This window comes from Physeter macrocephalus, chromosome 18 (genome assembly GCF_002837175.3).
Source record: "Physeter macrocephalus isolate SW-GA chromosome 18, ASM283717v5, whole genome shotgun sequence".
Taxonomy (NCBI): domain Eukaryota; kingdom Metazoa; phylum Chordata; class Mammalia; order Artiodactyla; family Physeteridae; genus Physeter; species Physeter macrocephalus.
In genome coordinates, this window is record NC_041231.1 from 7,706,668 (window position 1) to 7,721,606 (window position 14,939).

The 14,939-nt window shown below is 55.7% G+C and overlaps 1 long non-coding RNA gene across 2 annotated transcripts in view; it reads left to right on the plus strand.

The window, feature by feature from the left end:
• The first annotated feature begins 312 nt into the window (after positions 1-312).
• The window catches only part of LOC114484321 (uncharacterized), a 39,871-nt gene continuing 25,244 nt past the window's right edge, over positions 313-14,939 (plus strand). Inside the window, exon 1 of one of the 2 annotated variants that reach the window (XR_003677054.1) lies at positions 313-493. This is a non-coding gene — a long non-coding RNA (uncharacterized lncRNA). Of the gene's footprint in view, positions 494-13,784; positions 13,903-14,939 lie in introns of those variants that run through there. The other variant, XR_003677055.1, reaches the window with a different exon arrangement.

The following is a 14,939-nucleotide window of genomic DNA, read 5'->3' on the forward strand; positions in this document are numbered from 1 at the left end:
TGTACCAGGTTCTGTGCTGGTCGTGAGACAAATGATCAAGTCCCCAACCTCGAGAGGTGAACATTTTGTCAGGGAAACAGACCCGGGAAGGGCAAAGTGTGATCCGATGTGACACATCTGGTCGTACATTTGACGAGTATTTCTTGGGCACCTGCTACGTGTGGGCCTGTGTTGGGGGCGGGGCAATGGTGGTGAGAGAGAAGCAGCAGAGCCGTGACTGGTGCACAGACCACGGCCGCGCTGCCCAGGCTGAGGTCTCTGCTCTGTGACCAGCTGCATGACCCTCTCTGTAATGTGGGGCTGAAAATAGAATCTACGTTCTAGGGCTTTCGTGAAAATGCAGTGACTCCGTCCACGTGAGCTGCTTGAAGTTGGAACAGCCTGGCGTGTGTCGGGTAGTGATTGCCATTGCCGTTGCAGTTTCGCTAGATGTGAGCAGTCTAAGAGAAGCAGTGCAGCTGTGGGTTCCAGCGTGAAGGAGGTGACGGCTCAGGTGGGCACAGGCATAACAAGAGGAGGGGACAGCTTGGCCAGGGTGACTGTAGGGGCGGAATACACAGAAGCAGTGGGGCGGGGAGGAGAGACGAGGCGGGATCTGTGGACCCTGGGGCTCCCGGCTCTCTCTGCACTAGCTTTGTGCCTGCTTTGGGCAGGGGGTGGCCTCTCCCGGCAGGCCCCCAGGGAACTTCACAGCCTGGAAGTCGGGGGAGGCCTCCGGAGCCAGACCCAGGGACGGAGCCACTGCTCGCCGTCCACAGCTATTGGCCCCACAGGTTTCCCTCACTCCATCTTCACCAGCTCTAGGAGGTACACATGTCGTTATCCCCATGGTACAGAAGAGAAAAGGGAGGCTTAGGGGAAGGAAGCACCTGGCCAGGGTCACTCAGCCAGTGAGCGGAGGTGCTGAGGTTCACACCCACATCTATGTGCCTGAACCCCACATCCTTAGCCGCCAAAGCAGAGGCTGGAGCCTTGGGTGAGGGTCAGGGTTAATTAATCAGGTCTTGCGTTAGAAGGGGGTTAGACCTCCCGTGAGCCCCAGGAAGCCCCTCCCCCTCCCTGGGCCTCAGTTTCCTTCTCTGCAAATGGAAGCAGCAACTCCAAACTCACCTAGCCGGTGGCCCGAGGTACGTGCGAAAGTGCCAAGCGCCACCCAAGCAACCAGGACAGACACCCTCCGCCTACGTGACCCCAGGCAAAGCCTCCTGCTCTCTGCGCCTCAGGTCACTGATGGGGAAATGTGATTTCTAAGTCACTCTCATCTGGAGCTTCCTGACAGTATTCGCTGGGGTTTGACCTGGGGACGCTGATAAGATTGTTTCAGGGTTACTGTTTGCAAGTGAAGCATGCAGGTTGAGTGGGCGTACAGTTGCCAGATTTAGGAAATAAAAACAAAAGATACTAACCTATCTGATGAACTTAGGGGCAGGACAGGAATAAAGATGTAGACGTAGAGAATGGACTTGAGGACAGGGGGATGGGGAAGGGTAAGCTGGTATGAAGTGAGAGGGGCCTTGAAATATACACTACCAAATGTAAAATAGCTACTGGTAAGCAGCTGCGTAGCACAGGGAGATCAGCTCGGTGCTCTGTGACCACCTAGAGGGGTGGGATAGGGAGGGTGGGAGGGAGACGCAAGAGGGAGGGGATATCGGGGTATATGTATACATATAGCTGATTCACTTTGTTATACGGTAGAAACTAACACAACATTGTAAAGCAATTACATTCCAATAAAGACGTTAAAAAAAACACTAACCTAAATTGGAATTTCAGATAAACAGCAAATACTTTCTTAGTATAAATATGTCCCATGCACTATTTGGGACACACTAATACCAAAAAAATTTGCTTGTTTCTCTGAAATTCCAATTTGACTGGGCGTCCTGTGTTTGACCTGCAACCTTAGCGGGAGTAGGTTAACCGTCTGCCTACAAGACGCTGGTCTTGGTCTCTCTCACCAGAAGAGCGCGGCCCTGGGAAGCCAGAGGTGGGTAGGAAGGTCAGAAGGAAAACATGTCTCCCCCCTCACCCCACCCAGCAAGCGTCCTCCCTGCTGTGTTCTTGTTTTGCAACTCACCCCTGCCTTTGGCTGAGCGCTGGCTGCCTCAGCGCCGGGCCCGGAGAGATGTGATGTAAGACGAGCCTTTATCTGATGGGCAAGCTCCGAATGACTGTTTGGGTGTTTGGGGCAGGCTCCTGACCCCAAATTATCTGTGTCACCACCCCCGCTCCCCCGCTTGCTACTCCCCAACCATGACTGGAACCCAAAGAGCATCTGGGTTTGAGGCCGGCCTGCCTCCCAGGAAAGGCCGTGCCCCACGATCTGGTTTGCAGCTTGGCTGGGCTCCCAGAGCACGCCATGGGAAAGAGGCCCTTCTCTCCCCGGCCCCGTTTTCCCCACCTGTGAAATAGGATGGAATTCCTCTGACCGCTTCTGCCTGGGGAGAGGATTTTCTAAGCCCCCCCAGCACAGGCCTGGTGTGCAGCCCCTCTGCTCCCTGACCATCTCCCTCAGTCCAGCCACTGCGCCCGCCCTGAGCTCCTCCAATGTGTCCCGCCCCAGGGCCGGCTGCATAATTTGGGAGAGTCCTGTTCAAAGGCGGGAATAAGGTATCACTAAAGGGCCTAAGATATAAACTTTCCCATTCTTCCGCAGTCTCTCTCGCTGTCTCTGTGGCTCTCTTCACCCATCTCTCTCTCAACTCAATCTTGCTTTCTCTTGGGCACAGAGAGACTCCTGAGGGACCCACACCCACACCTGGGGCCTCACCCTGCAACTCAGCGCTCATGCGCCCGCCAAGTCCCAGGTTCCCCTCCCGCGGGCTGCCTGGCTGGCGCACCATGCCCAGAGTGGTCGACCGAGCATCTCCCCTTCCCAGGCTGCCACCTGCACCCTCAGGGTCTTGTACGCTCCCTGCTGGGCAGTGTTCTCTACACTAGGTACCCTGACCCCCTGCTGGCGTGGCCCCCCAGGTGTCTTCTGGTGCTGCCAGCTTGGGGCCAGAACACTGCTGCTTTGCCCTTCTCTCAGACACTGTGGGCCTGGGACCCCGACCCTCTCTGTGCCCGTGCCCAGGCCCTGGGGAAAAGGCATCAGAGGTCACTGCAGGGGGCCTGGGGTGCGGGGTACGGGTCGTGGGCAGGACCTTTAATGTCCTGGGAGGCGACTTCAGCAGCACAAATCCAAAGATTAAATCGCTAGGAATTTCAAAGCAGCAACTGGGAGCTTTAAACCCCAAGCGCGGAGCTCTTCTGAGCGACTGCACAGGAGCCATGTCCTGCTCCCTCCTGCCGCACGGCCTTTGCAAGGGCTGTTGCCTCTGCCTGCAATGCTCTTCCCTTCCCTCCTCCGCCAGTGCACACCCACCCCTGCCTCACTTCCCTGGGAGGCCCGCGTCAGTCCCGCCCCCTGGACTGGAGGCTCCTGAGAGCAGGAACCAGGTTTCTGCTGCTCAGCCCCAGAGCCCCCAGAGCCCCCAGAGCCTGTCGCCCAGAAGGCGCTGGCTCGGTGTGTGTGTTAGGGGGGCGGGGGAGGGATGAGTTACTGACTGAGTGAGTGGCCCAGGGGAGCAGGAGGAGGGTGTGTCGCAGGCAGCGGACGCAGCAGGGCAAGCCCTGGAAGGGGATGAGCCTGTGTGGCTGGCAGGGTGTTGCACCCTGGGTCCCTGGGCACGTGAAGGGCCGGTGGGAGAAGAGGCCAGCCGAGTTGGACTCTCAAGGGCCTTGAATGCCGGGCTGCGGGCTCAGGCTGTGTTCCGGAGAGAGCAGGTTCCCCAAAGGGATCCTAGCCGTGGTGTGCTGCGGTGGCAGCCGTGCTGAGGGCAGGCTGGAGGCGGAGAGCCTGGGGGAGGCTGGTACGATCCATCGGCCAGACCCAGGGCAGTGAGCAGGGAGGAGAGAGCAGGGAGGAGAGAGCCGTTCAGCGCCGCCCCCAGTGCTGGTTCCCACACGGCCTAATCCCTTTCTCTGGCACAGGTTAGATGAGGTGTTTAAGGGCCAAGTGGCAGCCGAGCCCCACGCTCCGGGATCATCACGCGCTCATGTACTGCTCGGGCCCTGAGGAGGGTAGGCACACACACCACACTGCAGCCACCTCTGAATCCCTCACCTGACCCAGGGTCCAGAGTCAGCTCTGCGTTTGAAAGCCACTCCGCTCGTGGAGTGAGAGCATCGGAGACCTTGAGGCCGCAAAAAAGGGAGCCTGGAGAGAGGTGGGCAGATGTCCACCCAGGAGAGCAAGTGATGGTTCCAGGAGTTTTGAGGTTCAGAGTCCTGTCTCGGGTGGAAGAGCTGCCCTTTGAAACCGGAGACATCCTTGACAGGCAGACGTGCTGGGGGAGAGGAGGGGCCGCAGAACGGGTGTGATTGTCGCCCGAGGGCAGAGGTGATGGATCAGAGATCTCTGAGTTTATCGAACCCCCTCAGGTCCTCAAGGAAGAGCTCCTGATACAGGGAGAAATACCAGGAGGGAGTGACACCATGGGCTAGAGCATCCTGGTGTCCACCGAGGGGCACAGCTGACCGCGCTGTCCTCCCCGCCCAGCTGGCGCCCAGGAGGAGCCGGGGAGCACCTTGCCCAACGCTGGGGAGAGCGAGGTGGTCAGTGCCGCAAGTGCGTCGAGTAGCTTGTTAAGTAAGAGTTAGTTTAATAAGCACACGCCTGTGATGGGGCCGCAGGAGAGAGACCGTCAGATACGGCTTCTGCCCTCAGGGGGCTTCCGCTCCTAATTCCAGGGAGTTACTCTCCAGGCCAAAGAGGTCACTGTCTTGAGAGAGAAGTCCACACTTGGGGAGTCAGAGGAGGGAGGCCTGGAGCCAGGGATGCCCAGGGCCGACCCTGGGCTCTGCTGTGAGCAAGGGGAGGCCTCCTGGCCTCCGTGTCCCCCAGCGTTACTAGAGCAGGGGTTCAGCCTGGAGGGAGCACTGGGGCCCCGGGGGCTTCTTAACAGCCTGGCCACGGCCCCACCCCCAGGGCACTGACTCCGAGGGGTCGGCGGGCCCAGGAAGGAGCATTTCCAGCAAGTTCCAGATGCTGCAGGTGGTAGTCCCAGGACCCCACTTTGAGAGCAATAGACTGGAGTAATGATTTTCGAGCCTTGTTTTAACCCCATAACCTGTCTTCCTGACCTCCTATGGGGGCGCGATGGGGAGCGCTGAGAGTATCGCCCCTTAGCTGGCATGTTAACTGCCGCTGAGGGTTCTTCCTCCTCCGTCCCAAGAACATGGGCTGAAGCAGCCCCAGGTCAGGCACGGGGACATCAACAGGGTGCAGATGTGCAGACCCACAGGGTGCCCTCTCTGGGCCTCCATTTCCCTGTCCGTGAAATGAGTTCTTACCGTGAGTGAGCGAGAGGGAAGTGGCTGCCTTGGGGGTGCAAGCAGCATGTGTGTTGTCAGGACCGCTCCCCACATCCCTGGGCAACTGCGCTAGCTTCTGCTGCTGATAGCCAAGAATCCAGCAGGACTCGGCCCTCCGGTGCCCCAAACCAGAGGCATGTGCCCCCGCAGTGGGGAGGAGCAGACCAGGGCTCTTTCGGCCCCCAGGATCCCTGCCCTCTGGCTTTGGGACAGACCGGAGAACATTTGCAATTACAGAGCCTCCCAGAGCAGTGGCTGCCGGGGCTTTGCTTATTTCTCTGCCCACCCCTTACAAAGCCCCTCAGGCAGGGGCTGTACGGGGCGGGGTGGGGTGGGTGGGTGGGGGATGGGGGGGTGTTGGTGTTCGGTGTTCTGTTACTGAATTCTTCCCGGAGAAAGAACCCACTGTGTCGGCAATGCCTGCAGGCTGCTAGCACGGGAGGGTCAACCCCCTTTCCCCTCCTGCTGACTGGTGGCTGCAGGGAGAGAGTTCCGGGGCCTTAGTTTTCTTTTCCCAAGGTGTCCTTCCTCCAGGGAGCAGCCACCAAGAAGTCACAATGGTTCCTGATGCCCACCTCCTGTGCTTGGCATTTGAGGCCCCTGGAATCCCATTCTCCCTCTTTCCTCTCTCTCATCCCCGCTCCTCAAGCCCAGCAGGGCTTCCACGAGCCCAGGCAGCCATGTCCGCCACTCACACGCTTTCCTTCCCACCTCCTAGCCTTCGCTGGGGCTGTGAACGTCCAGGAGGGAAGGGTTTGGGACAAACAGGGCAAGGCGGGCTTCCTACTGCGCTCTGTCCGCACCGTATCCAGGCCCCCGGCACTCCCAGGTGGAGGGGCCAACAGACGCAGAATGGAATAGAGATTCAGAGTCCAGCCAGTCTAAGGGGACCTTGGTCTAAGTCCTCGATCCAAGGCCACGTGACCTCCTCCTGGGCACAGGCTCTGTCCTCTGCTGCCCATTGCCTTGCTTCATGGAGTCTGGGGCCTATTTTATGGAGGAAAGGTCAAGTCTTTGGGAAGCCTGAGGGGCAGAGACTTGGCAAGCAGAGGTGGCCGGGGGTGCGGGCAGAGCATGGATGTGCAGTCTTCTCCGCCCAGTGCCGGGTGGCCTTGGACAATCCCACACCCCTCCCTGAGTCCAGTGTCCTCAACCGTAAAACCAGGCTTACAATGCTATCCTTTTAGGGGCATCGATAAATGGCAGATAGTTTTATCACAAGGTTTAACCTTTAGCTCACGGCAGACGGAGGGTGCAGGATCCTGCAGCCCAGTGTCCTGTGCTCTCCACATGCTCAGGATGTGAGGCTCTGGGCCCGACAGAGAGGAGAGATCCCCTCCCAGGCCCCGAGACCACCCAGGGAGTGAAGGTACAGCAGTGCTGGGCTGACCTCTCGCCTTCTGGAGCCATCAGGAAAGGCCCTTCTGAGGAGGTGATCTTTGGACTGAGACCGAAAGACGGGGAGGGACCAAGACGTGGGAAGAGCATTCCAGGCACAGGGAACAGCCAGTGTCAGGACCCTGAGGTGGGAACCAGTGCGATGTTTCCCCAGGCCGATGCGGCAATGGTAGGAGAGGAGGTCAGGGAGCCCCGCACGCGCGGGCAGGTCATGCAGATGTGTGAGTGAAGCAGATGTAGGTCTAGAGAGGTCACATGAGCCACCCAGGCTCACACAGCAGACTCTGGAACGCGAGGCTGTGGTGGGAGCCGTGCAAGGCTGGGCTGGGTCCTCAGAGCCGCCCTCGGGGTCCCTGCAGACTGGGCCCAGTGGAGGATGCTGTTGTTCTGATGCCCATGGCCAGAGGATGTCAGGGTCCGAGGCGTGATCCCCCAATGCCCTGCTCACCTAAGGCAGGGAACCCGGATCTGACCCCGGCAAGATGCAGCCTTGGGACGGTGGCCAGAGCAGGGAGCAGAGCCCAGATCCCAGGGACTGGCAGGACAGAAGCATCAGAAGGGCCAGCTGCACTTTTGGTCCTGGCGACTGGGTTCCAGGTATTTCCGGGTAACACGCGGCGTGTCAGCAAGATGTGCTTCTGGGACAGAGCGAGGTCTGCTGTGCCCGGGAGAAGGCATGTGGCCTTACACCCCCCCACCTACTCACTCACCACTCATTCATTCTTTCTTACTCATTCATTCATTCACATGTTCGCTCACTTATTCATTCATTAAAAAAGTTTAACAGAGAGCGGTCCGGAGTCAGATCCTATTTATAGCCACAGAGCCTCAGATCCCATCAAGGCCCTTACCAAAAAAAAAAATTCCCGAGAGAGACTTGGCCCCAGGAAAGGGTCCCCAGAGGTGATAATGACGTTTGAGCTAAGGCTGCAGAAGGTCTTTTGGAGAAAAGGAAAAAGCATTCCGGGCACTGGGTACTGACTGCAAAGGCACAGAACCGTGCAGCAGAGTAGTGTTAGCGGCGGGGGCTGGGGCATGACAGCATTACAGGGTGCAGGGATGTGGAGGAGAGGGAGCGGGGAGACAGGGCTGTGACAGGCCTGGGAGGACTTTGTTCCCTGGCCCCTGCAGAGCCACCGAGGAAGCCAGTGTTATGGCTCCCTGACTGATGGCCCAGCTGGCCGGAGCCCCTGGGATCCTCACCCCCTTCGGCAGCTCTGCCGCTTCTGTCTTTCCCTCCCGCCCTCCCGTGAGCTCCAAGGCTGGGCCCGCGTGTGTTCCCCTCCTCACCCTGAGTTAGGGTTTTGCTGTGGGGCTGGCTGCAGCCACCCATTTGCTGGAAGGAGCCATGGAGGCCCGAGGTGCTCAGCGCTCTCCTACCCGTCCTTCCTCAGCAGAGCTAGGGACGGTCCTGTACTTGGGTCATTAAATATGTACTGAACAGGGGCTGGGCCCCTCGAGGGGCTCCATAGCCGCAGACAGCGTCAAGAGGGCAAGACAGGGTTCATCCTCTCCCCGGTTTATAGTTCACGCGGGGAAAGAACATGCTGAGGACCTCCCTCATCAACACGGAGGCTTTGCCTCCAAAGTCCTCACGTTTTCTTACTGAGCCCCTCGTGCTCCTTTCCCAGTTCAGCCGGGTCTCACCCCGGCTGCAGTGTGAGCTGAAAAAGAGGATGGCAGCTGAAAACCAAAGCAGTCACTTGAAAAGTAAGGGCTTTAGCTGGAAACAAATGTTAATCTTGGTGATCCATTTATAAAGTATAAATGTGGAATCACTATGTTGTGCCCCTGAAACTAATATGAAACTAATATGATATTGTATGTCAACTATGCTTCAATTTTTTAAAAAAGAGAAAAAAGATGTTAGTTGCTAATAAAAACATTTGCTAAAAAGCCAGGAGTTAACTACCATCAAGGTGTGAGCCCATCTTCAAGATGGGCTAAATCTAGATCTTCTTGGCTAAAAGTTAGGGTTGGCTAATAACTAAATGTTAGCTGATAACTAAGGTGTTGGCTGAAACACTAAGCAGTTAATAGATAACTAAGGTGATCGTTGCTAACTAGGCTGTTAGTTAGAGACTAAGGTTTCTAGAACTCGATAATGAAATGACTACCCAGTTAGCATAAACTCTAAGAGGTATTTATACATTCATGTTCACCACAGCATGATTCGCAATAGCTAACACGTGTCCATTGACAGGTGGCTGGGTAAACAAAATGTGGTTATACATCCAAAGGGATAGAATTCAGCCCTAAAAAGGAAGCAAGTTCTGACACCTGTTACAACACGGATGAACCTGGAGGACATTGTGCTCAGTGGAATAAGCTGGTCATCAAAGGACAGATACTGTAGGGCTCCCCTTATAGGAGGTCCTTGGAGCAGTCAGATTCATAGAGACAGAAAGCAGAATCCCCCTGGGGATGGGGGAGGGGGAGGGAGACTTGGTGTTTAATGGGGACAGAGTTTCAGTTTGGGAAGATGAAAAGGTTCCGGAGATGATGGTGGTGACGGCTGCACAACAGTGTGAATGTACTTAAGGCCACTGAATTGCACACCTACAGATGGTTACAATTGTAAATTGTATGTTATATATCTCTTACCACAATTTTTAAAAGTCAACCCAGTTAAAAAAATGCACAAAGCAAAAGATATATGATGGCCAATAAGCACATGGAAAGATGCTGAACATCACTAGTCATCCAGGAAATGCAAATTAAGCCCCAACGAGGTACCAGTACTTTTGGAACTAAAGTGAAAAGACTGACCACGTCAAGTGCGGGCCAGGAGGCAGAGCGATTGGAATTCCCAGACACTGCTGGTGGGAGCGTGAAATGACACGGTCACCCTGAGGACAGTATAAAGTTAAACGTTGGCTACCGTTCAGTCTAGCGGTTCAGCCTGTCGTAGGTGGGGATCCCCAGGAGAAATGAAAATATATGGCCACACAAGACCTAGACCCAAATGTTTATAGAGGCTTTATTCTTTTCTTTCTTTTTTTTTTTTTTTTTTTAATTTATTTATTCTGGCTGTGCCAGGTCTTAGTTGCGGCATGCGGGATCTATACTTGCGGCATGCATGCGGGATCTAGTTCCCCGACCAGGGATCAAACCCGGGCCCCTTGCATTGGGAGCATGGAGTCTTACCCACTGGACCACCAGGGAAGTCTCCATAGATGCTTTCTTCTTAATAACCCCAATCTGGAAACCATCCAGATATCCCTCAGCTGGTGAGTGGTCACACAGTGGCCCACCTACCCAAAGCATCACTACCGAGCAGTAAGGAACAGATAGATCACTGACGTGCATGACACGGGTGAACCCCAAAATCATTCTGCTGAGGGGGAGAAGCCAGACCCCAAATAGTACACACCACATGATCCCATTTATCTTAAACTCTAGAAAAGGCAATTGGAATGGATAGTGGTCCAAGGGGTGAGAGGTGGGAGGGAGCTGTCTGCAAAGGAACCTGAGGGTGATGTCTTTGGGGGGATGGGTGTTTTGTATCTTTGTGGCATTTACTACATGGGTGTATACGTGTGTTAAAACTCATCAGACTGTAAGCTTAAAAGGGGTATTGTGTGCCCCCAAATTCATATGCTATAGTCCTAAACCCCAGTACCACAGAATGTTGACTGTGTTTGGAGGTGGGGCCTTGAGAGAGATCATTACGTTAAAATGAGATCGGAATAGACATTTTTCCAAAGAAGACACACAAATGTCCAGTGGGTGCCCGAAAAGATGCTCAGCATCATTGATCATCAGGGAAGTGCAAATCAAAACCACAATGAGGTATCACCTCACACCTGTTAGGATGGCTATCGCCAAAAAGACAAGAGATAACAAGCGTGAATTGCTTTGGCCAATAGGACCTCAGAAGTTTAGAAGATGCCTGCGCACTAAGGCTTGCTCTGGGAAGGCTGCATCCAAGGAGCAGCCCAGGTTGTCCTCCTGGAGACGTGTGGCTTGGCCAATAGCCACTGCCCCAACCTAAGGGACCCCATCTTCCACCACGCTTCCTGAGAGGGACAAATGAGAGCAGCGGAAGTGCCCAGTTGAACCCAGATCAGAGAGCAGAGCTAAAAAAGTGGTTGCTCTTTTAGGCCACTAGGTTTTGGGGTGGTTGTGATTCATCAATAGATCACTGAGACATTTTTCCAAGTGTCAGTGCCTAAAGAGAGAGAGACAGGCAGTGCTGAGCAATGTGACATAGCAGGCGACTGCACGGTGTCCTCGTGGGTAGCATCATGGGAGAAGGGACCAAAGGGGTAGTTCTGGGGCTCTGGTTCGCTGACATCTGCAGCCCTGTGAGGTGGGGTCAGGGGTTCCAACCCCCTCTGAATTCTGGACCCCATAGAGTGTCCTAGCCTCCCACCTCACTGTCTCTTTCCAAAGCACCCAACTACCCTCGAAGGCTGCAGCTCACCATTCATCCATCCAGCACCTGGCAGGAGGCCAGGCACATAGTAGGTGCCTTATAAATAGTTGTCCAATCATAGGGATACCTGTGTCCTCAGGTCCACATCCTGCACTCTGAGCCACTGCAGATATACTAAGCTTAAGCTGCCTTGTTCTACAGGGTCCACCACCCTAAAATGGACGGAGTGTTTGTTTCCCTTCTTAGACTGAATTGGCTGTCTGTTTCCACACCCCGCCCACCACGTTAGGCTGGAGGAAGTGGCTCCAGGCCCAGAGGGACTCACAGGCCCTGCAAAAAGCACTGGACAGGGAGTCACACACACCTCGATGCCAGTCTTGGCTCCACAGCTAACGAGGCACTCCTCCTCATTTTTCTCATCCATATAGTGAGGACAGTCACACCCACCTGAGGGCACAGTGCCAAGTGCCTGGCACACAGTAAGTGCTCAATAAACATGAGTTCCCCTGACTCCCACCACCCTGGTCTCCGTCCTCCTCATTCATGGCTGCCCCCCCCCCCCCGCATTTCCTGGATCAAACACCGGCCACAGATCTCTTCCCGCTTTGGCTTAACCACGGCAAGTTGGAGTTGGCCACAATTAAGAACAAAACATCTGCACGGAAAAAAAAACAAACTCAGAACAAACAAGCGCCTGAGCCTGGATGCCTCTGAGTGACGTGTGAGGTTGGCGTACAGGGACAGAGGTGACCGTCCAGGGGCCGCCCAGCTATCAGGGGTCGAGCGGGTCAGGGGCCAGCGCAGGGTTCTGGAGCTGCCAGCCCTGCCGGTGGGTCCAGGTTCTGATCTTCCGTCATCGAGTCCCATCACGCCCTCGCCTTCCCCCCCGCCAGCCCCCGCTGTGCCTGCTTCCCCATCTGTGAGATGTGGGGGGCAGGAGCAGGCCCTTCTGGCTGGCAGTCCTCCCCTCTGCCCGTCAAGTGGGGCGTGGAGCAGGCGCCGAGGCAGAGAAGGCATTTTAGGGGGCAGCCGTCAGCGTTGTCCCATCCCACGTGGGCCCTGTGGGGAGACGCTTCGCTGCCGTGGCCCCAAAGCACCCCGAGTGCAGTCAAGCCCAGGGGAGGCTCTCCTCGCCCCCCAAGCCTGCCTGCAGTAGGTCCTTTGTCAATCATGGCATTTCAGCCCTGGAAAGTCATCTAACCCAGTGGTCTTGGCCTTTTTTGTGATAATAACTGTTAGCTTCAGTCCTCTTTCTTCAAATACATTCTTACAAAGCAGCCCATTGGGGAAAAAGTAGCACAAGATCCCAAACCTGTCAGCCCGTCCTCCTCCCTCTGCCCCCAGCCGCCCACGCACACCCCCACGAGCCACGGTGTATAAATCTGAGCCCAGTAGTGATGTCGCCTGCCTGCATTAATAGTGCGCCTGCTGTGTACTCTGCACTGCCTGAGCTGGGGGTCTGATGGAGACCCCCAGCTCAGGTGGGAGGCAAGTGGAGCCCCTCCACTTGTCAATCACAGGCCTGAAGTGACATCTCATCCACCCGCTTCCCTGTGAGAAGACCAAGGCTAAGAGAGACTAAGTCAGCGGGGGTCACCCAGCTGGTTTGCAGCGTCCAGGATTCACCTCGAGGCCGTCAGCCCTTTGAGGGCTGTGCTCCTTCCACCGCCCCAGAGAGCATGGAGAAACTGCGGCCCGGAGCCGGGTGGGAGTAGTGACTTCCCGAGGCTACCCGAAAATCTGCTGAACGTGGGTCAAGGCCAGCACGACCTTGGTGACTTCCAGGCTGGTCAGCTGTGCTGTGCCGATACTGTCTGTGGGCCCCCGGCATGGGGAGAGTTTGCTGGGCAGGGTTTATACTGTCCTGGACTCTGCCAGGCAGCAGATTAACATCCAGAGCACTGAAGCCACACCCACATGTAGGGTGTCTGGGGCCTGAAGGTTGCCATCGCCTTTCACCCTGAAATCCAGCTACCAGCGTCCAAAGGTGGTCAGAATGGAGGGACTGTCAAGTCTAACCCTAATGTTTGCAGGTGGGGAGACTGAGGCTCAGCCTTGCAGCCTTCCACTGGGCAACCTCTGTCGCCATTATTTCACAATTTTATGGGTAACGTTAGTGACTGCATCCTCCCAGGAACCCCAGCAGTCAAGGAAGGGGCAGCGTTAATTAAGCTCTGATTGTATGTGTAATACTGCTTTAGGCGTGTTCCTGTCATCTTTTTCACCCCGCACAACTGCTCATCTAGCGGAAGGGGACCCGGAGAGGGAAGGTGACTTGCCACCTCTCCCTGACTCTCAGACTCATTTCCCAAAGCCGCAGGGACCCACCATAGGAGCGCCGGTGTAAGCGGGAGGGCAGAGGGTGATTTACAACCCTGGAGACACCCACCAAACAGAATGTGGGCTCTACTGCACGTAACATGTGCTTCCTGAGTGCATGGTGGAACGGATGAACCCCAGACTCATTGGGTGCCCCGTGAGTGTTTGTCGAGTGAATGGGTGGATGGGTGAGTGGAAAAGTCTCAACTGGATACGTTAAAGGACTCCCGGCCCCTGTCCTCATTAGAGTGGAGGCCTGGAGCAGTCTGATCCCCTGCCCCCAACACCTTATTTTCTCTTTCCCCGCTTCCTACTCCTCCAGGAGAGCCACCTGCCCAACTCAGTTTCTTGTTGGGAAGTAGTTGTCTCTGCCTCCCTCTGTCTCTTGCCTCTCAAAGCTGCTTTCATGGTGCATTCTTCAGGGACCTCCTTTTCTTGACTGAGAGGTGAGCGCTAAGGTCTGCCTTGGTTCCTTCTAGGGGCGGGTTTGCGCTTTGGAAGGCGTAGTCTTGAGAAGGTAGAATCTGAGAACTTGGTGTGGTCTGGCGGCCTCCAGGACTGGGGCTCAGCGTGGGGCTGGAGCTAGGGCTCAGTCTGAAACCAGAACTGGGAGTCGTCCAGGGATCGAGTTCACGCCCTGTCTAGAAACGGAATTAGGGCTCAGTCTGGAAACAGAGTCAGGGCTCAGTCTATGACCAGGATCAGGGCTCAGTTAGGAGCTAGGGTCAACAGAGTCAGGGCTCAGCCTGTGACCAGGATCAGGGCTCAGTTAGGAGCTAGGGTCAACAGAGTCAGGGCTCAGTCTATGACCAGGATCAGGGCTCAGTTAGGAGCTAGGGTCACAGGTCATCTAGGGGTCAGGGGATCAGGGACAGGACTGAGGACTCAGTCTATAACTTGGGTTAGGATTCAGTAGGGTTAATGTTTGGGCTCAGGCAAGGAGCAAGATCAGGGTTGAGTATCCAGTCAGGATCAGAGCTTAGTTCATTCTGAGACCCAGGATTACGGATGAGTCTGTGGTTAGGGTCAGGGCTGTATCCAAGGCAAGGGTCAGGCCTGAGTCTATGGCCGGAGCTAGGACTCCGTCTGTGACCAGGATGAGGCATCAACCTGAAACCCAGTTCCATCTATGACCAGAGTCAAGGCCCAGGTTATGACCAGGATCAGGGCTCACCCTGGAACTAAGATCAGGGCTCAGCCTGTTTTCAGGGTCAGGGCCCAAGCTACAACTTAGGGTCAGGGCTCAGTTCCTGACTGGGATGAGGGGTAAGTCTATGAACAGAACTAGGGCTTAGTCTGGGAACGAGTTCGGGCCTTAGACTGTGACTAGGATCAGGGCTCATTCTGGAGCCAGAACCAGAGCTCAATCTGTGACTGGAGTCAAGGCCCAGGTCATGACCGGGATCAGAGCTTAGTTTATGTCTGAGGCTACGTTACAACCAGGCTGTGTCTGGGATGAGGAGTCGTGTGAGAGCACGATCAG